At 43.7% G+C, this 18,951-nt stretch overlaps 1 protein-coding gene and 1 long non-coding RNA gene across 3 annotated transcripts in view; one reads left to right on the forward strand and one right to left on the reverse strand.

The window, feature by feature from the left end:
* Positions 1–18,951, reverse strand: part of LINGO1 (leucine rich repeat and Ig domain containing 1) — a 279,177-nt gene that overhangs the window by 80,069 nt on the left and 180,157 nt on the right. The window lies entirely within an intron of this gene.
* On the forward strand, positions 649–14,727 carry LOC146074914 (uncharacterized). The gene is made up of 3 exons (XR_014473476.1): positions 649–822; positions 1,637–1,756; positions 12,260–14,727. It is a non-coding gene; the product is annotated as an uncharacterized LOC146074914 (long non-coding RNA).

The following is an 18,951-nucleotide window of genomic DNA, read 5'->3' on the forward strand; positions in this document are numbered from 1 at the left end:
CAGCAGCAGTATAGACATGATTTGATGCAATTTTCATCTTTAGCCCCTCCCCTGAAAAGCCACAAATCGTGGGAAATTAACCCTGGGAAGTGGGAGGGTCGCCCACCTTTCCGGGACCCAATTTTCGGTAGCCTCCCGGCCATTCCGGGAAGATAGGCAACCCTAGCATCAACTTCAAGCTTCCACAACCCCAGCAATAAAAATACAATTGGCATACTTCACATGTTTTTTTTTTAAAGATGTTTTTGTAACATAAAAATGTCACAATCTAAAAGTAATTGTGAATTACAGCACTTTGATATAAAAACTTCACAGACAACATTTCAGAGTAGGAAGTGTTTGTCAGTAAAATGAGGGAATTTGTAAGGGCTGAAGGCTTATTTGAGACACTGCATATGTTTGAAGAAGTCCCCACCCCCCCTCACATCCATCATTAATAACAATCGTATACATTTCTATATAAGCATTGCTGACAAACAATATTCAGTACATTTAGTGTTTACTAAATAAATGACTGCCATTTTATATATCCATGGGCACTCACACTTTGCTCTCTCTCCGCAAGATTCTGTCTTCCAGATTAGCATATTCTGGTATTGTTATATATAGCGTAGATGTTGGTCCTACCCCCTTTCCTTTCAATGTCATGACTGTTTTTCCAAGGAGTTAAATATGTATATAAAACCTAATTTCAGAGACTATTCCCTTTTAAGTAGCCTGTAAATTTCTGTTCTTTTTTTTTTCCAGCACTTTATTTGGAGAAAGCTCATCCTCTCCAAGCCGTAGGAGCAATTATAAATCAGCAGGAATTTACACAGTGGGGTGAGTGTCAAAACTGAAAGAGGTTTTAAAAGTAGATAATAGAACAAATGGATATAAAAATGACTTACATAAATCAAGAGCAAGATATGTCACTTATAGGAAATCACTCTGTACCTGCAAATGGGGTCCCGAAAAATTGTTTCTGTGAAGCAGAGATAAGTGAGGAGAAGTGAGCCAGAGGAGTAGCGGCCCATGGTAACCAATCAGCACTGAAGTAACATCTATAATTTGCATAATATAAAATTATACAGAGCAACTGGGCAACTTCTCATTTGGCTCACTTCTCCTTTATCACTGCTTCATATATCTACCCCTCAATGTCTGAAGAGAGTATTGTAGCCCCATTGTTGTACCAGGGAAGACAGGATTGGGGCATTTTTAAGAGAATTTCCTCTAGTGAAACCATCCTTTGATAAAATGTTCTCTGAAGAAAAACTGGGACTGTTTGCTGGTACTATAAATATATATATATATAGTAAAAAAATATATATATAAATAGGCAAAAATACTTAGGAAAATATGTAGCAGATTTCAGCACGCTGATGCGCCCTGGGACCTTAGGGCAGGAAAAGCTTACTTGTTTTCACCTGTGCCCCATACAATGTCAGCAGAGAAACCATGCCAAGTCCGTCTACTACAATAACTGGAAATGTGCCTAGCAGTAGTGACCTCACAGCTAACCGAACCAGACCCTCTGTCTTGTTTTGTATTACTCCTACCACTTTTCTTTGTACTCCACTATTCAACGCATGTCTGTTGATAATATGTCTGTATTGATTTTCCTTTGTTTTTCTTTTCTCTTCATGTTGTTCAGACCTACAAGTTGATTATAGAAAGAATGAAGAACACTACAGTTAACGACAATAGGAATTGCCACATCTCTCAGATAATTGGGCAGCTTGTCTACAAGATGCTTAAAACTTATGCTATATGTGTAAGAACTCCATCAGATAATCTGATACATTTAAAGTGCAGTAGCCGTCTGGGTGCCACGTCCACGACTGAAATATCATAGTGCTGCGACTTCACATTTGGGAGTCCAAAAACAGTGATAACCCCTTGCTCAATATAGCTATTTTGAGAAGACATTACCTAGACTATCTATGGGGAACCAGCAAAGCCCTGTCAGATGACTCTGGGGGAAATGTAATAGGATGAGAGATTCAAAAAGTGAGCGATTTGGTAAGAAATATCCATTTTTATTTTTTTTTAAAGTGGCAATCATTTACACTGCAAAACCAGTTTGATTTTCCAGTGTAAATGATTGCCGCATTAAAACAACTGGAGATTTCTTACCAAATCTCTCACTTTCTGAATCTCTCATCCTATTAAATTTGCCCCACAGTCATCTGACATGGTTTTGCTGGTCCTGCATAGTGTGAAAAATGAAAGTACGTGAATGTTCAGACCTGATTGTTGGTCTGAGGAGAGCAGGATGAAAGCAGTCAGCAACAGGTGAGCTGTAGGCAGCAATGCCGCACCCCACCTCCCACGACAACCCCCCAGGAGCCCGCCCGTGGTGTGGATCTGGTCGGCGGGTGGCGCCTGCACCCCCGTGCTGGACAGCAGCAAACTTCGGGTGGCACCCGTGCCCCCTGTGCAGGTCAGCGGCTATTTACGGGTAGTGCCCGCACACTGGGAGTCCCGGCTATGTTGAGTTGATGTGAGGGAGGGGAGGAGGGGTGGAGGACAGAAGTGTCTCCCGCGACTGGGGGGGGGGGGGGGGGTTCTAAGATGGATTGCACCGGCCCTGAACACGCCTAGCATTTTTTTTTGTCACGCCTCCATTTTTCTTGGCACTCCTAGTAATCTGGCCAGTTACCACCAACCAGACGCCAGCTTCCTGTCAATCAACTGCAAACAGCTAGCAAAGGAAAAATGTAGCAGGATTTCTTTGTTAGTAGGCGTCATGCATGCAAACTGCAGCCCAGATGAATGCACAGTTTATTGATAATCGGCCACTGTGTAAATTTCAACAGAGGGGATCATGTCTGACAAAGGGCCCTAAGATCAGCTGCACATAAGCCTGGTTAACAGATGGACAGTGTTGCACTAAAGCTGCAACTTTGGATGCAGCTAATGTCCCCAAAAACGGCACAGGATCACCATTGTGACCGTTGGTTTGAAGTTGCAGACATTGGCTTCACCACACCTACTACTCCCTGTAGGCCATCCCCTCTGCTTTATTGTGCTCCTGTCACCTTTGAGTGCGTGGCGGGGTGCAGGGGAAACGGCTATGGGGCCCTTGAGGAAGTCCGGGCCAATACACTGAGTGAAGTCCTGTGAAAACAAATGCATGGGTCCTGATAATTCATGTTTGTATGCAAATTTTTAAGATTTAAGATCTAAGATTAAGATTTGCAGCTACTAATATTAGCAAGTGAAGCTCACACAAAGAAAAGATGATAGCTTACCAAAGCCATAAGAAAATCCTTCACAAATGCGTACAAATGCCCATTGAGATGAATATTGACTGCTAGGGTAACCCTATGGCTATGCAGACTGGAAGTGGCAGTAGCCATGCAGGAGCAATGTTTCCATGCATGCATGATCACAGCTGACTGCATATACACTCCCTAAAAATGGCTTTGACACGCCTACGTTTTTGCTGCCACTTCCCTTTACCTCCCCAAAACAGTGTGCTATAAACTTAAGGGAATGGGTCATTTATAGGCAGAAACTAGGTCTACAAGCATTAGGTCAACACCACTTGATCGACATGACTGAAGGTCGACATGACTGAAGGTCGACATGACTGAAGGTCGACATGGGTTAGGTCAACAGGGTAATTAGGTTGACACAAGCATTAGCTCAACATAGGTTTTTTAACGTTTTTGTTCTGAATTTAGACACAGTCGACATGGACACTAAAACGTAGCACCACGTCCCCTCGCTGCGCTCGCCTTACTTTGGCCACGGTGCCTCACTACACTCGGCACACTATTTTATTCTCCTACCACGCCCTAGTAAATGGTAGGGCATGAAATTCCTCCTGTCGGCACGTCGGTTAAAAAAACACATGAAAAACCCCACGTCGACCTTTTGACTGTCGACCTTCCCCATATCGACCTAATGCTTGTGTCGACCTAAACCATGTTGACCGTCCTGCATGTCGACCCAGTGGTGTCGACCTAATGTTTGTCTACCTAGTTACTGTATCCCAACTTAAGTGTGAGTATAATTGAAAAGGGACCATGACACATGCACAGCGCACAGCGCACATGCGCAGTCTGCAGATAATCACTGTTTTGTGCAAACATCAGTTTGGCCCACTGTGTTAGACATTTGAGCTTTGCAAACTAATAATAATAATGATAATAATAATAATAATAATAATATAATGCTAGAGATATTATCTCCTATCAATCTACATTCAAACTGTTATTTAATAAGGTTATATTTATTTGTTTAGTAAATTATGCTTAGCTACATGCTGTACGTTTAGGCACCTGTTTATTGTGTACTGGACCCAATTCAAATGCGTCTGAATCAAATGGAACGTGGTAGAACACAATGCTTTTAACAAAATGTACAAAATGACAGTTCTAAAGACCAGCATATGATATTGTTTACCGTGGCAGTGCTAAAGGTCATATCTGAATATTTATAAATGCAAAGGTGCAGAACAAATGTTAGTTTTGCGTGGTTATATGCCTCTTTCTCATCTTTTGTGAGTATGCGCATGGGACAGTATGTCAAGATGACGGGAACCGCGGGAGAGCAAAGCTTTTTTCCTTGTGGTGGCAAACTCCGGCCTTTCACTGTGTCATGCTGAATACTGACAAGACACGGCACTGCCCATAAATTTCTAGCCATATACAAAATCAAGATTTTCTAATACTAGTGGTGGAGACGTCACACTTAGGGCAAATGTCTCAGTTTAACAAGTGTCTCTTTGAATGCAAAAACTATTCTTTTAATGTCTTTGGGCGAAATTTAATAGGGTGCTTTTTTTTATTATTTGCGATTTTTTTTTCCGCAAAAACTGCCGTTTTCAGCAATTTTCCAAAAATCGCATATTTTATAGGGTGCGATTTTCGGAAATAAAATCGCATTTTTTTCCACACGAATTCGCACATTTTAAAGGTGCGATTTTTAGTTAAACTAAAAGTCGCATCCAGATGTTTTCCCATTAAAAAGTATACAAATCGGCTATTTAATGGGGGGAAAAAAACGGCGTGGGGTCCCCCCTCCATAGCATAACCAGCCTCGGGCTCAAAGAGCCGGTCCTGGTTTCATAAAATCACGGGGCAGAACAAATAGGGGTCCCCTGATTTTACAAAACCAGCACCAGGCTCAAGGGCCGATCCTGGTTCCCAAAATTACGGGGGACAAAATGAGTAGGGGTCCCCCGGTCAGCATGGGCAGGGATCCTGGGGAAGTGGGGACCCCCCCCCAAAGAAGGGGTGTCCCCCCCTCCAGAACTTACCTGCCCATGGTGAAGCCCCGGGCTGTCCTCGATGCGAAACTTGTGTAAAAAAATTGAAAAACTATTGTGTATTGCTGTGAAACTGAGTCCCAGTCCTTGGAGAACCACAAGTCCCAGCATGTGGGGCATTAAAGGGCCCGCTGGCACTTGTAGTTCCACAGTAAAAAAAATAGTCAAAGGAACACAGACACAATAAAAATAAAACTTTATTTCATCCAAAGCCCACACATACTGATACTTACCTATCTTGAGCCCGTCGGTAGGTCCCTGGGTCCGGTGCTCCTGGTTTTGGGCCTTCAGGGTCCAGGTCCGGGGCTCCATGGTCCAGGGTCCGCTGCCTTGGTTCCTGGGTCCAGGGCTGCAGAGTCCGGGGTCTGGAATTCATCTTCCGAAATTCATCTTCCGCGCCTCTCCTCCGGTTGATTCTATTGGCCGCCTAGCGGCCAATCAGGAGCTGAGGAAGTCGGCTCCTGATTGGCCACTAGGCGGCCAATAGAATCATTCGGAGGACAGGCGCGGAAGATGAATGTTCTCTGCGTCTCTCCTCAGTCCGATGCGGGGAGCTGCCGGAATCGCCGGCATTTGGCAGAAGACCTGGACTACTTCGGAACGAAGAGGACAGATCTTCGCAGGAGGAGCTTGGTGAGTAGGATTTCCTTCCACAGGTCCCCCATGGATTTTTTCGGATCCAGGACCCCGGACTCTTCAGCCCTGGAGCCCCGGACCAGCCCTGGAACCAAGGCACCGGACCCTGGACCATGGACCCCTGGCCCTAGAGCCCCGGACCTGGACCCTGAAGGCCCGGACCCAGGGACCTACCAACGGGCTCAAGATAGGTAAGTATCAGTATGTGTGGGCTTTGGATGTATTAAAGATTTATTTTTATTGTGTCTGTGTGTGTTTATTTGACTATTTTTATTACTGTGGAACTACAAGTGCAAGCAGGCCCTTTAATTCCCCACATGCTGGGACTTGTGGTTCTCCAAGTCCCTGCATGTGGTGCAGGCTTGCTGGGACTCATAGTTCCACAGCAATACACAATAGTTTTTCTATTTTTTTACACAAGTATCAGCTCGATGCCCACCGCCCAGGGGCATCGAAGACAGCCCCGGGCTTCAGCATGGGCAGGTAAGTTCTGGAGCGGGGCGGGGGGGCTTTCTTTGGGGGGGTCCCTACTCCCCCAGGACCCCTGCCCATGCTGACCGGTCAGGGGGTGAATGCCCGGCTGTGGCATTACTCTGCTGGCTGGTTGGGCCCGGTGCTGGTTCTTGAAATACGGGGGACCCCTAGTCATTTAGTCCCCTGTATTTTGGGAACCAGGACCGGCCCTTGAGCCTGGTGCTGGTTTTATAAAATCCAGGGAACCCCTATTTGTTTGTTCCTGTGATTTTATGAAACCAGGACCGGCTCTTTCAGCCCGGGGCTGGTTATGCTCAGGAGGGGGGACCCCACACCATTTTTTCCCCATTTTTTTTACACACAAAATAGCATGTTTTAAAATGTGACTGAAAATGTGCACATTTTCATGACTAAAAATCGCCCGAAATCACACCATATCACACTTTTTTGCCGCAAATTTGCATCTCATTACATATGCGAAGCAAAGAAATCGCACCCTATTACATTTCGCCCAAAGTATTTGTATTGGCATATAGGCCCTTATTCAGATCTTATCGCAGTAAAAATTTGGGTACTTGTGCATTATCTGGACTCCCGATTTTTTCATTTCATGCCACTACTTGTATAGTCAACCATGGGTGATTTCATACCCCACTATCCAACTATGCATGAAGTTGATTTTATATAGTGTAGCGAGCCTCGCGAGGGGATGCGGATTACTTTACATGTATTCTGCGTCCCCTCGCGGGGCTCGCCGTGCTCCGGGCTCGGTGGCTCGCCACGCTATATAAAATCATCTCCATGCGTAGTTGGATAGTGGGGATATGAAATCACCCATGGGTGACTATACAATTAAAAATCTGGTCTTTACAATGAAAAATCGCATTGCATGAATTGTATGCCACTATATTGCATGAAATGCGATTCAATGTAATACAATGGAAAAAACGGGTGCCCAGATATTACACAAGTACCTAAACTTGTTCTCAAAATGGGCAAAACCATGTGCACTGCAGGTGGGGCAGATGTAACATGTGCAGAGAGAGTTAAATATGGGTGGGGTGTGTTGAAACCTAAATTGCAGTGTAGAAATAATGCAGCCAGTATTTACCCTGCACAGAAACAAAGTACAGTAAATCACACAAATCCAACTCGCTCTAATAAATGTTACATCCACCTGTAGTGCACACGGTTTTGCCCATTTTGAGAACAAATTTGTACTGCGATCATATCTAAATAAGGGCCATAGGCCCTTAAGTCCCATAAGGCCCATACAAACTAGAAGATTATCTTTCCAATCTGGCAGGTTTGAATGAAAATCTGGAAATTTCTGGGAACAAATTATAATCGAATATTTGCTCCCAAATGCTGGAACATGGACAAAAGCAGTCATCTGCACAAAGGCCCATACACATTTGTATTGTGATCAGATCTTAATAAGGGTCAAATGTACTAATACCTTCAAACATATCATTGTTACATATGAAATATTATACGGCTTATTTAAGCAGCATTATTTTAGAAGAACAAAGAATGCGAATAACAAAGAATATGTAAGGGGGTGTTCTGGAAGTGATAGGGGTGATTCTGCAATCTGATATGCTACACGTACAATATGTGCAGATGTTCATTTCAAACTAAAACAGCCGTGAACCTGAATATGGACGCACTGGACGAATAGACTCAATTACACAATAAACCTGCTCTGTGACTCGACCTCTTTAATTAACTTGTTTGGCTTTTAAGTTATCCCTGTCATTCAGTCCTGTCACTTTCAACGGGAACCGCAAATGTGAATGACAAAATGTTTTCTTATTTCTGCGCCCAGAACTCATACAATATATGTTTGGGATTCAAAAGGTGAACGCTACTATAATTTCACAACTCAGATGTGCTAGCAACACTCATGAAAACACACAATGGCCAGAGCTATTACCGCTGTGCTGTGTTTTGGTAGTATAAGCTTCACCAACGGCTACCCTGCTGTGACACTGTTCCTGACTGCAAGACATGTTATTACATGAGGAGCCTGGAACACACTGGTGATTTTTGACCAGTTTCAATAGGTGGTTACTCATGATTTATTGTTCATTGGATAAAACTTACTTTTACATAAAAATAATTGATAATAATTAAACTGCTAAAATAAAAATCAGTGTATGCTACATGGTTTTATAAGTAAGGACTAGGGTGGCCAATCCCGGGATTTGGATCGGCGGGATTCCGGGATTTGGCCCCTAAAACGCCGGGATTTAATTCCCGGGATTGGAGTTTCCAATCCCGGGATTTCGGGATTAGACTGAGCATATGCAGTCATATATCGGGCAGCATCTGAGCTAGTGCTCGGACGCTGCCCAGCTTCTCCCGTCCCGTGCAGCTCTGCGCAGCGTGACGTCAGAGGTCACGCTGCGCAGGCCACACAAACAGCCGCCTCATACTGTGTGCCCCGCACTGACTTCCCGCCGCCTCCATGATACCGCCCACCCACCCAGGCTGCCTGCACTCGCCTCTTCCCGGACCCCCATAGCATCGCCCGACGAACCACCCACCCAGGCTGCATCCTCCTGCCTACACACCCAGCTCCGACGCCCACCGGCCCGGCCGCACCGCAATTGCAAGTAAATATGTGGGCGGCCGGGTTTTTGTATAAGGGAAGCCAATTCCGGGTTCCCGGGAATCTGCATTTTTCAATCCCGAATTCCGGGATTGGCATCCCTAGTAAGGACATTAAAAGCAGTCACTTTGTGCTGTAAAACAACCAACATATTTACAAACTACAAAAATGCACCTGCCTCCAGAACCAGATTAAGAGAGTAGACCAGGGAGTGAGTACCCCCAGGCCCCCCTCTCTTAGGGGCCCCCCAGGCCACAGCTGCCTGCATAGAACATTCTCATAGTACTGACTACTTCTGAGTAGTGGTAACTGCCAGCTGCTTACCATGGATGCTGAATGCCGCAGTGGCCCCACCTCCTTTCTGCCCTTTCTCAGCTGCTGTAGTCAATGTGTTTAGCATAATGTGTAACTGCATCACGGTGTGTAGCACAATATGTAATGGGCATTACGGTGTGTGGCACAATATGTAATTTGCAGTGTGTCTAATGGCGTCTAGCTGGCACAGTGTGTCTAAGGGGCACTACTGTGTGGTGCAATGTGAATTGGTTCTATTATGTGGCCATGCCTGCGGGACGCATTGACCATATTATTGTTGATACTCCACCCACATTGTCGCTACACCCACAATGAGGGGCGCTCAAATCTATGTTTACTTATCCCAAAAAAAGGCTTGGGCATGAAGGCTAAAAATAGGCTTAAAGCATGTGTATATAGAGATGGAGCCACTCTTGGCTTGCCTGCCTATGGCCACGGCGCAACTAGTCACAAGGGAGCACAATACATATCACAGCTTGGTGATTGGTTATGGTGTTACTGTATGAGTGCAATACCAGTGAGCATCCACCAGATGTCACTTTTTAAAATGTCAACTGCGCATGATAATGTATCATGATAAGATGTGTACTGCAAAGCTTTAGTGCACATTGTACATTATTGTACTGTTCAGTAAGTTAGATAGACACTTTTATTACCTAAATACAATGCATGGATGTGTCTTATTTCACTATTTTATAACTGGCTATAAGTGAGCAAATATACTGAGTGTACAATTAATAGTTCGCCAAGAATATGGTGCATGTGAGGCGCTCGTGAAAAATAACCTACTGTACAGTAAAGTACAGTTTGAAACGACAGTACCTGTAGCATACTGTAGGAACAGTACAGTATAGGATCCACAGATATACAGTATGCTACAGCAGGAATGACAAACAGTACCAGCAGGACAGACTTGAGCACAGAGAAGGTTAATAAAAGGGCTACCGGCTATCAGCCAAGGCTTCATGGGAGCCCGCAAATATTGAGATACAGTAGCAACTGTATACAGTAGGTTCCACATGTGTAAGGACACTGCTGTTCAACCTCCTATGTGAAAAGAGTGGAATACTGTGAAATCATCTCCAGAACGTCAAAGACATCTGAATGGGAGTATTGGCTGCTATCACCAAGTGTCGTAGGCTAGTCGATAAGCACGTCCCTCTGCATGTTGTAGGCCCGAGTTTGATTCATAAAGGAATTTTTTTAATGTTATTATCACATTTAGGTAAGTTATTTTTAATATACTGTACCTAGGCACACACTCAAAATTCTGCTTTTCTGTAAAGCTTTCCGTGCTGAGCAGTGCTCATGCTTTCTCTACTATAATGTAATGTATAGCGTAGCGCCTTCCCCTAGCCACACTGACTGAATGTTGCATTAACCTTTGCATTCACACCAACCTCCTGCTTTGTGCAAAGATCAGTTTACTGTAGCACAAATAAAGAATGGGATGCTCGGGGTATCTCAGACGCTAATGCTTCCCATTTCTTTGGCGAAAGGCATTAACATGCATCTGAAACGTAGCGCTGGCCGCCATCTTGAGATTCTTCATAGTCGCAGCAGTATGGCTGCTGGAAGACGTGTTCGCCCATACAGCCATGGAGAGCTCAAAATCTTGGTGGCCTGGTGGGACAGACCACTGCCCAGTAACAGGGCTAAGCTGGAGGCCTACCAGAGGGCCAGCTATGCAATACAGGAGAGATTCCGCAGGACGAGGACAGTGCACATTCCTCACTACCCAGAAGTGCAAGTTCCGGGAGCTCTAGCGAGGAGTGCGTAGCTCCCCTCCCCTGTCAGACGCTGTCTGTGAGTGGCAGACAGCAAACAGTAGTGGACCCACGGCCCAGCATTATTAAGCAAACAAGTAACTCCCCCTGGCATGTATACCCCCTTGGCAATGAGCAATAAATTCCCCCGGGGCAAGGAACATGTATTCCCCAATGGCAACGAGCAAGCAAGTAACGCCCCCTGGCAAGTAATCCCACATGACAATGTGCAATAAACCCCCCTGGGCAAGGAGCATGCATTCCCTCATGGCAACGAGTAAGCAAGTAACTCCCCCTGCCATGTATTCCCCCATGGCAACAAGCAAGTAACTCCCTTTGTGCAATGAGAATGCATTCCCCCTTGGCAACAAAGAAGAAACTCCCTCTGGGCAACAAGCATGTATTCTTCCACTATCAACGAGCATGAAACCCATGGCAAGGAGCATGTAACCCTCCTAACAACTATCATTAACCCCCCCCCCCCCATAGACACACACACCCATGGCAAGGAGCATGTAACCCCTAGGCAATGAGCATGTAACCCCTTGCATCCAGCAAGAAACCCATGGCAACATGCATGGAACTCCTGGCAACTTAAGCATCCGCTCCGGTCTTCTGGTTGCTAGATGTGATGCTGGGGATCCTTTTCACAGGGATGCTAACCTCATCCCCTGGAGTCTACCCCCTGCTGCAAGAATAGGTTCTGCATTGCAGCCACCTAATAAAGGTGTGTCCAGAGGACACACACAGCAGGTAAATCCAGGGGTTGGTGCTGACAAGAGGGGGAGGCCCCCAGTCTTAAGTGCCCTGGGCCCCCCCATAGCCTTAATCCAGCTCTGCCTACCTCAAATGTACTGTGTACTGGGCCAAATTCATGTTTGCACACATATGCCTTTACCATACATACCTACTTTTGAAAACTAGTTTCATGGAGATTATAGTTGGTAGTATAATTTTGCACTGAGCCCCACTGAGGGAATGTGCCATGCTCCACCCATAGGGGGTGTCTAGCACCATATATGGGCATACATCTGCTATAATGCATGTTGCAAGATATTTCTAGATAATATTTATCGTTAAAAAGTTTGAGCAAATGAGCAGGTATTGATAATAACACTGCTGTCTGCGATATTTGATGTATTTGCAAATATTTCACGTGATATTAATTTTCTTTCTTTCTTTTGTATCTTTCAGGGAGATTGTGATGGTGACACCTATAAAATGTCATAAAATTAGTTATATATTTTTTTTTTATTCAATAATTTTTATTGATTTTACACACACACATTTAAACAAGACGAACAAACAGATAGACACGTCATAAACAGGTGGTATATATATCCAGGTAGAAACTTAGTATAGTGCAATCGTTCAAAACAGGAGACAAATATCTATTACAGGATGTAAGGAATAGTTCCCACATAAATTTTACCAACGAAAATACCTGAAGGCGCCATTCGGGTAGATGTCTGGCATAAAAGGAGCAGAAATATACGTATAATGGTCTTATGATAGCCACAATCCCCTCTATCAGATAGCGTAGACTGAGTCTAATTATCTACTCAGGCTATAATCAATCATAGGATAGTAATATTGACATGTCAAAACAAAAACTAAAATAAAACCCCCCAAAGCAACCCCCCTCCCTGTATGACCTAAACCCCAACCCAGGTAATAAAATGAGTTATATACAGGGCCGGCACCACCAATAGGCAGCTTTAGGTATTTGTCGGGGGGCGTCGGCCACTGGAGGGCGGCACTTGGGAATAGGTCCCCCCATCCGTGAAGCAACTTGGTGGTGGAACCTTGGAGTGGGTGAGTGGTTTCCCCCCTCTCCCCATGGAGCCAAGCGGCGGCCGCAAATCTACCCCCCCCCCCCTGTGGAGTCTTGGAGCATGTGAGCAGTGTTCCAAACCCCCCACAGAGCGACACAGCGGCGGCTTCAACTCTACACCCCCGTGGAGCGACTCAGCTGCATCAATCTCCCCCCATGGAATGACAAGTGAGAGGGGGGCACCACCCCAACCCGCTTGGGGTGCTGCAATGTCTTGCACCGGCCCTGCTTATATCCAAATGTAGATTTGCCCCACAGCAGGTAGCAAGACTTGGGGCCTTATTCAGACCTGATCGTATGGCTTCAAAATTGCAGGCTGGGCGATTATCAATAGACTGCACATGCGTGTGGCCGTCCTGTGATGAACGCCTGATACTTTTTTAATCAGTGGCCATTCGCAAGGTGATTGTCATTAAGCTGGCATTTGTGGGTGGTAATCAGTTTCTGATTGTCACGGAAAATGCAGGCATGCTCAAGCGTTTGGAGAGAGGGTGCGTGATGTCAGCTCCAGCCTGTTTCTATTGCAGCCGCCGAGTAAGTCCTCAGCTACACAGACTGCACACAGTAGAGAAATCATTTGATGGTGATCGGCTTTCAAATGGATTTACATCTATTCGCAGGCCTACGATATTACTGCAAGCCATTCTAAGCCATGTGTAGGCTTGCACAGGGTGCGGTTTAACTATGGGCAGGGGGCCTATACCTTATCGCTGGGCTCCAAAAATTAGCAGCCATGTGTTCAGGTCTGAATCGGAACCAATCTGTACTTTTGAAATAGGCACCAATACTTGCCAGGGCTTTTTCGTGTTTTACAAGTGATTCAATATAAGTGGCCATGAGAAATAGACTCCTGCAGAATGCACAAGGCTAGGCAACTATGGCCTTTACACAGCTACAATTTTCCAGGATACAGCCAGAATGTGGTGAGGAGGACTCAAAGAGAAAATGCAATAGGAGGTTCTGTCAGACCAAGGTGTGCAAAAGGTGTTGAAAGCAAGTGATAGCTCCAGGAGAGCATATGCACACCAGAGAAAAGGTCTGGAACTAAAACACTAGTCACAAGGAAACTAGTAGCAGAAATCACCACACAGAAATAGAAATAAAACAATCCAAATAACAGGAGAGAGCAGAGCTGGCACCATACAGGATTTTTTGGTGTGCGTGATCCGTGCCCTTTCAATAACAGAGACTAAGCTTGTATGGATACAGTTGCAGCCACTGCGCGATTCAAGAGGAGCCCAGAGTCCCCTTAGAACATGAACTGGAATAATACAGTTCTCTTGGGCATAGGGGAGATCCTTAGATCGAGCTCATTTTAACATTGATATAATAAATTACTTCCACAGGATTTGTTTCCAAAATGTTCCATTTTATTCCACACACAATTAAGAACCTGTTGTTCCAAAGTGTTCAATTGGAAACCAATTAATGAGATAATGAGATAAAGGCATTTTTAAAGCATGTGCATGCCTCAACCGCACACTTGATCAGAAATGCATGCTTCCAATAGATCTCTGTGAGTGCTTGACCTCTGGCCAATAATTGGCCTCTGGAGTGCAATCTCACATTGGCTTGTGGGAGATATTCGGCTTACGGTTAATAGTATTTGGTATAAAAAACTGGAATATACTCCCACTATACTACTTTTATTATAATTTCCTGTTATCATTATGTTCCTTGTATATAATGGTACTGTAAATAATGGTGTTCAAGAAACAACTATTTCTGGCTATGCTTCGGAATTATCATCATTTCTCTACTATGTATCCTTACTTTGCTACCACGATGTTACCTTGGACTTGATACTGTATACTGTTTCTATTACTGATTTGACAGAATTTTTTTTTTAAATAAAGAATTTATAAAAAAAAATCTGGAATAATTCCAAGAATTTATGGACCAATCACAAGTTACAGTATGTGTCTTCCCCTACTGCCTAACCTAATGCTCTAATTTTGAAGAATTGTGATATGTCGACATTTCAACATTTTTTAAATAACTGTTGATATTATGACTGTCTACATGTGATTGCATCCCATTATGTCTGTAGTAATGTTCAATGTAAAGAAGCAGTTAAAGAATTTGCCCATATTAACCAATCAGCCTCTACCTATCACTTTATATAATGTACTTCATAATGCCTGCCTAGAAACTGATTGGGCAACTACTCCACTGGTCCGCTTCTCTGCTGCTAATTATATCAGCATCTACTGTAGTTACAATACAAATCAGTTGCATTATGCAAAACCATAGAGTGGGAGTCTATTTATGAAGCTAACTCTGTCAATCAATCTTTACAACCAATATGTCTGTACAGTCATGCAATAGGCAGTAGTAACTAGTAGAAATGCTGTTGCAATTATTAATGTGTGTGGAAACATCAGGGATGTGATGATCCGGGGGCATGTCTAGAACAGTCACGCTAGTCTTTACCTCCCTCGGGTCCCCTCAAATCACCCTTTTATTGACATTATGATCAGCAGAAGTTAATGGTATTGTACGAACCTCCCAACCGCTGGGCAATATCCATTGCTTATCTACTACTCTCAATTAGGCATCTTTTGCTCAGTGGAGCTGCATTATATAAAGCAAGTGTGTAATTAAGTGCACTTAAACTAAATGTGGCAAATCCATATTTTAGTATTCTCTCAAATCCCCAATCCTTTTACAAAACATCTTGCTAAATGGTTAAGTCACTCTGAACCCTTATTTATAAATCATAATGAAGCAGATGGGGCTTAAATGATAAAATCAAATCTGTAATTTTACTGTAGCTCCTGGAACGATTACTAATGCACAATAAAATCACACGGAAGCTGGCTGCTATGTTAAGAGAGAGATGATTAAATGACATATTTACAGGTCTGCCATGGTGGGTGCAGTGATGTCCAGATGATGGGAGCACTGTGTTTTTTTTTTATTTTATCCCACAATTCTTAGCAAGATTCAGGAATCGCTGTAAATTAGGTGTCCATAAAGAGTTTGTATTGGATAAAGTGAAACGTAAGTGCCTATGTTTCAAGTGCCAACTCAAAAGTGTTTTAGGGACAGGGGATAGTTACTAGGTGAAACCCAGCATTGCAGATGTTTAGCTGACCCTCTGGCAGCATGCCTAATATGATGCAGTCACACTCCGTTGTCCCATTTAGGATTTTCATAATGTTGGGTAGTATATTACTATGATTACTACTCATAGCAGATTTTATGAACGCCCCAAAACACTGGTAGCATTCTTCTCTAATAAAACGCTAGTAGGCAGTGGTAGCACCAAAGGTGGGGCTGCAGCATAGTCCAAAATTCAAACGGGCATCCACACCAACTGCCAGGGAATCCCGGCCAGCAATGTGTGGCAGCGGTTGGGCTATATGAAGCACCTCTAAAGGTGCCCATACACTGAGGCGAGTTGGTCTGATTTCGGCAGATGTCGACCAATCGGCCCCTTAAATCGGACCAAATCGCCTCTCCCTGACATGCAGTCGGGTCCGATGCGCGGTGTTGTGCGCATCGGACCCGACCAGGTGGTTGGACCGGCTGGCCGCCCGACCACAACGGGTCGCATGCGTCCCTGCCGACAGGAAGGTCCCGGGTGTCCGAACAATGCTGCGAGACGTCGCAGCAGTGTATGGGCACCTTAAAGCCACTGCTAGTAAGTGTGACTTTATGTTGTGAGACCATAATGATGTAATTTCCACCATTAGGCCCAGTCTGTTCTGCGCAATGATGCCATCTAAACAATTACAGAAGAGCAGTGACTTGGCTTGTGTTATCACTACCGCACACTGTCTGTGCATCAACTCAGTGTCTTTATACATCGGGTGTGGATTCATCTATTTGATAAAAGGCTAAGCACTCCTCATCTTTGTGAGGTGAAGTTCCGCCACTGACCACTAGAGGTCGCTCAATGGACCAAATTACACCTTTGTGTGCTAAAAAATGTCATTACAGAAAGTGAAAGCCATTTTTGCAGGGATACTGATCTGTTTCAAATTTGCTGGATATGGAGAAAAACATAGATTAAAGGTAGGAGCAGATAGGGTGGGGTGGAGAGTTTGTGGGCTAAAAACTGTCACAGCTCAAAGTAAAAGTACATTAGAGAAGCCGTATGACCTGATCTCTAGGCTGCATATTAAGAAGACCAAGCTTTCAGATATCTAAAGAAATTTTTTCCAAATTTAAATGAAGCAAAGATAAAAATAGGCATATTTGGAGTCCTCAAAAAAGGAAACTGCTTAAGGATTAAATATTTAATCCTACATTGACAGAAATTGAGCCTGCTGTGGGAACCGAAAAGTGTCCAACTACATGTCCATTGTAGAGTGTCATAGTAAAATGTCACTTAAAATTATTTTTTTACATTCCCATTAAGGCTTTTCCTTGACAAACTGGGTGGTATACAGTAAGTGATGAATAGGGGGAACGTTTTCACCAAGACATTCTGACAATGGAGCATGGCTGCCAAGGACACTAGCACCCAGTAATAACGGGGGACTACTGAGACGCTGTACAAACAGAAAGCGCCAACATCATATTTAACTAAAGCAAAATGGCTTTACGTTTTATTTTTTTATTAACAATTACATTACAGCGAATTTGACCTGTTAAGAGTTTCTAAAGTTTAGTATTTGCAGTTTTATTTGTTTCTTATAAAATAAATACACTGAGAATACTTCAGATTAATTAAAATTTTTCACTTATCTTATTTATTTATTTATTATTTATTACCAGTTATTTATATAGCGCATACATATTCCGCAGCGCTTTACAGAGGATATTTGAACATTCACATCAGTCCCTGCCCCAGTGGAGCTTACAATCTATATTCCCTACCATGTATACATGCGCACAGGGTTATTCTAGGGTTAATATTTTGTTGGGAGCCAATTAACCTACCAGTATATTTTTGGAGTGTGGGAGGAAACAGGAGTACCCTGAGGAAACCCACACAAGTACGGGGAGAATATACAAACTCCACACAGTTCGGGCCATCATGGGATTCAAACCCATGACCCCAGTGCTGTGAGGCAGTAATGCTAACCATTACACTGTCCTTGCTGCCCTATCTTATTTTTTTTTTTACACACAAATGTAGACACGCTCATCGCAGCTACATCAAAGCCATCGGCACCCGCTTAGCACGGATTTCCAGTGGGTTTCAGGTGCAACTATGATGCATGCACGTCGATTGCACCACGCATTTCACAACCATGACAAAACGGACCAACAATGAGTTTGGCTACATCTGTATAGCTATTATCGCTTTAGTTTATGTGTATCTAAACAACATGATAAGATAGAGAAAATCTGATTTCTCCACTGAATTTAGCAAACATAATTTAGGCCAAAACACATATTCACATGCCAGATGCAGAGAATTCTTTCAAATTTGTTGACTAGAGCTATTATATTCATTAGAGAGGTGGAACCACAGTGTCTCAAATAGCCAGTACTGTAATCCAACTACAGTATGGAGAGAATAGGTCTGTAACAGACGGGCACACACATCACTGGTGGTGACACGGATAAAACAGATGAGTGACCTGTTGTGATTCAAAACAGTGCACACTGATGAGATAATACCTCATCTCTGACATACACCAATGAGACAGGATGGCAGGAAATACCGAATTGGTGACCGCAGCAGAGAACAGCAGCCAAAACATTAAAGAAAACAAGGTAAAGTGAGAATGTGAGCATGGGAGATATAAATTATCCTGTATTGTGCAACTTCCACATGTATCATTTAAGCATTCATAGTAAAGAGTTCCTCAGAGAAGCAAGATGTACAGAAAAAAGAGTGTACGGTGCTCAGGGAAATTGAGGCTGCAGCAATAGTTGTGATATATATTACATGCTGTCACAATAGTCAGGTTTTAGGAATGTTTTTCATTCTCCATGGATGTGGTATGATTGATCAATGATATCCATAAACCCTGGGTTTTAACTGGCTGAAAACACCTGGCCCAAACATATTTTTATAATAGATTTTTTGTCTACTAATTATTTTTCTCTTTCAGCTATTGTACTAAGTTGCCCAGTGCAAGAGACCTAATAT

This window comes from Crinia signifera, chromosome 4 (genome assembly GCF_055691185.1).
Source record: "Crinia signifera chromosome 4, ASM5569118v1, whole genome shotgun sequence".
Lineage (NCBI taxonomy): Eukaryota > Metazoa > Chordata > Amphibia > Anura > Myobatrachidae > Crinia > Crinia signifera.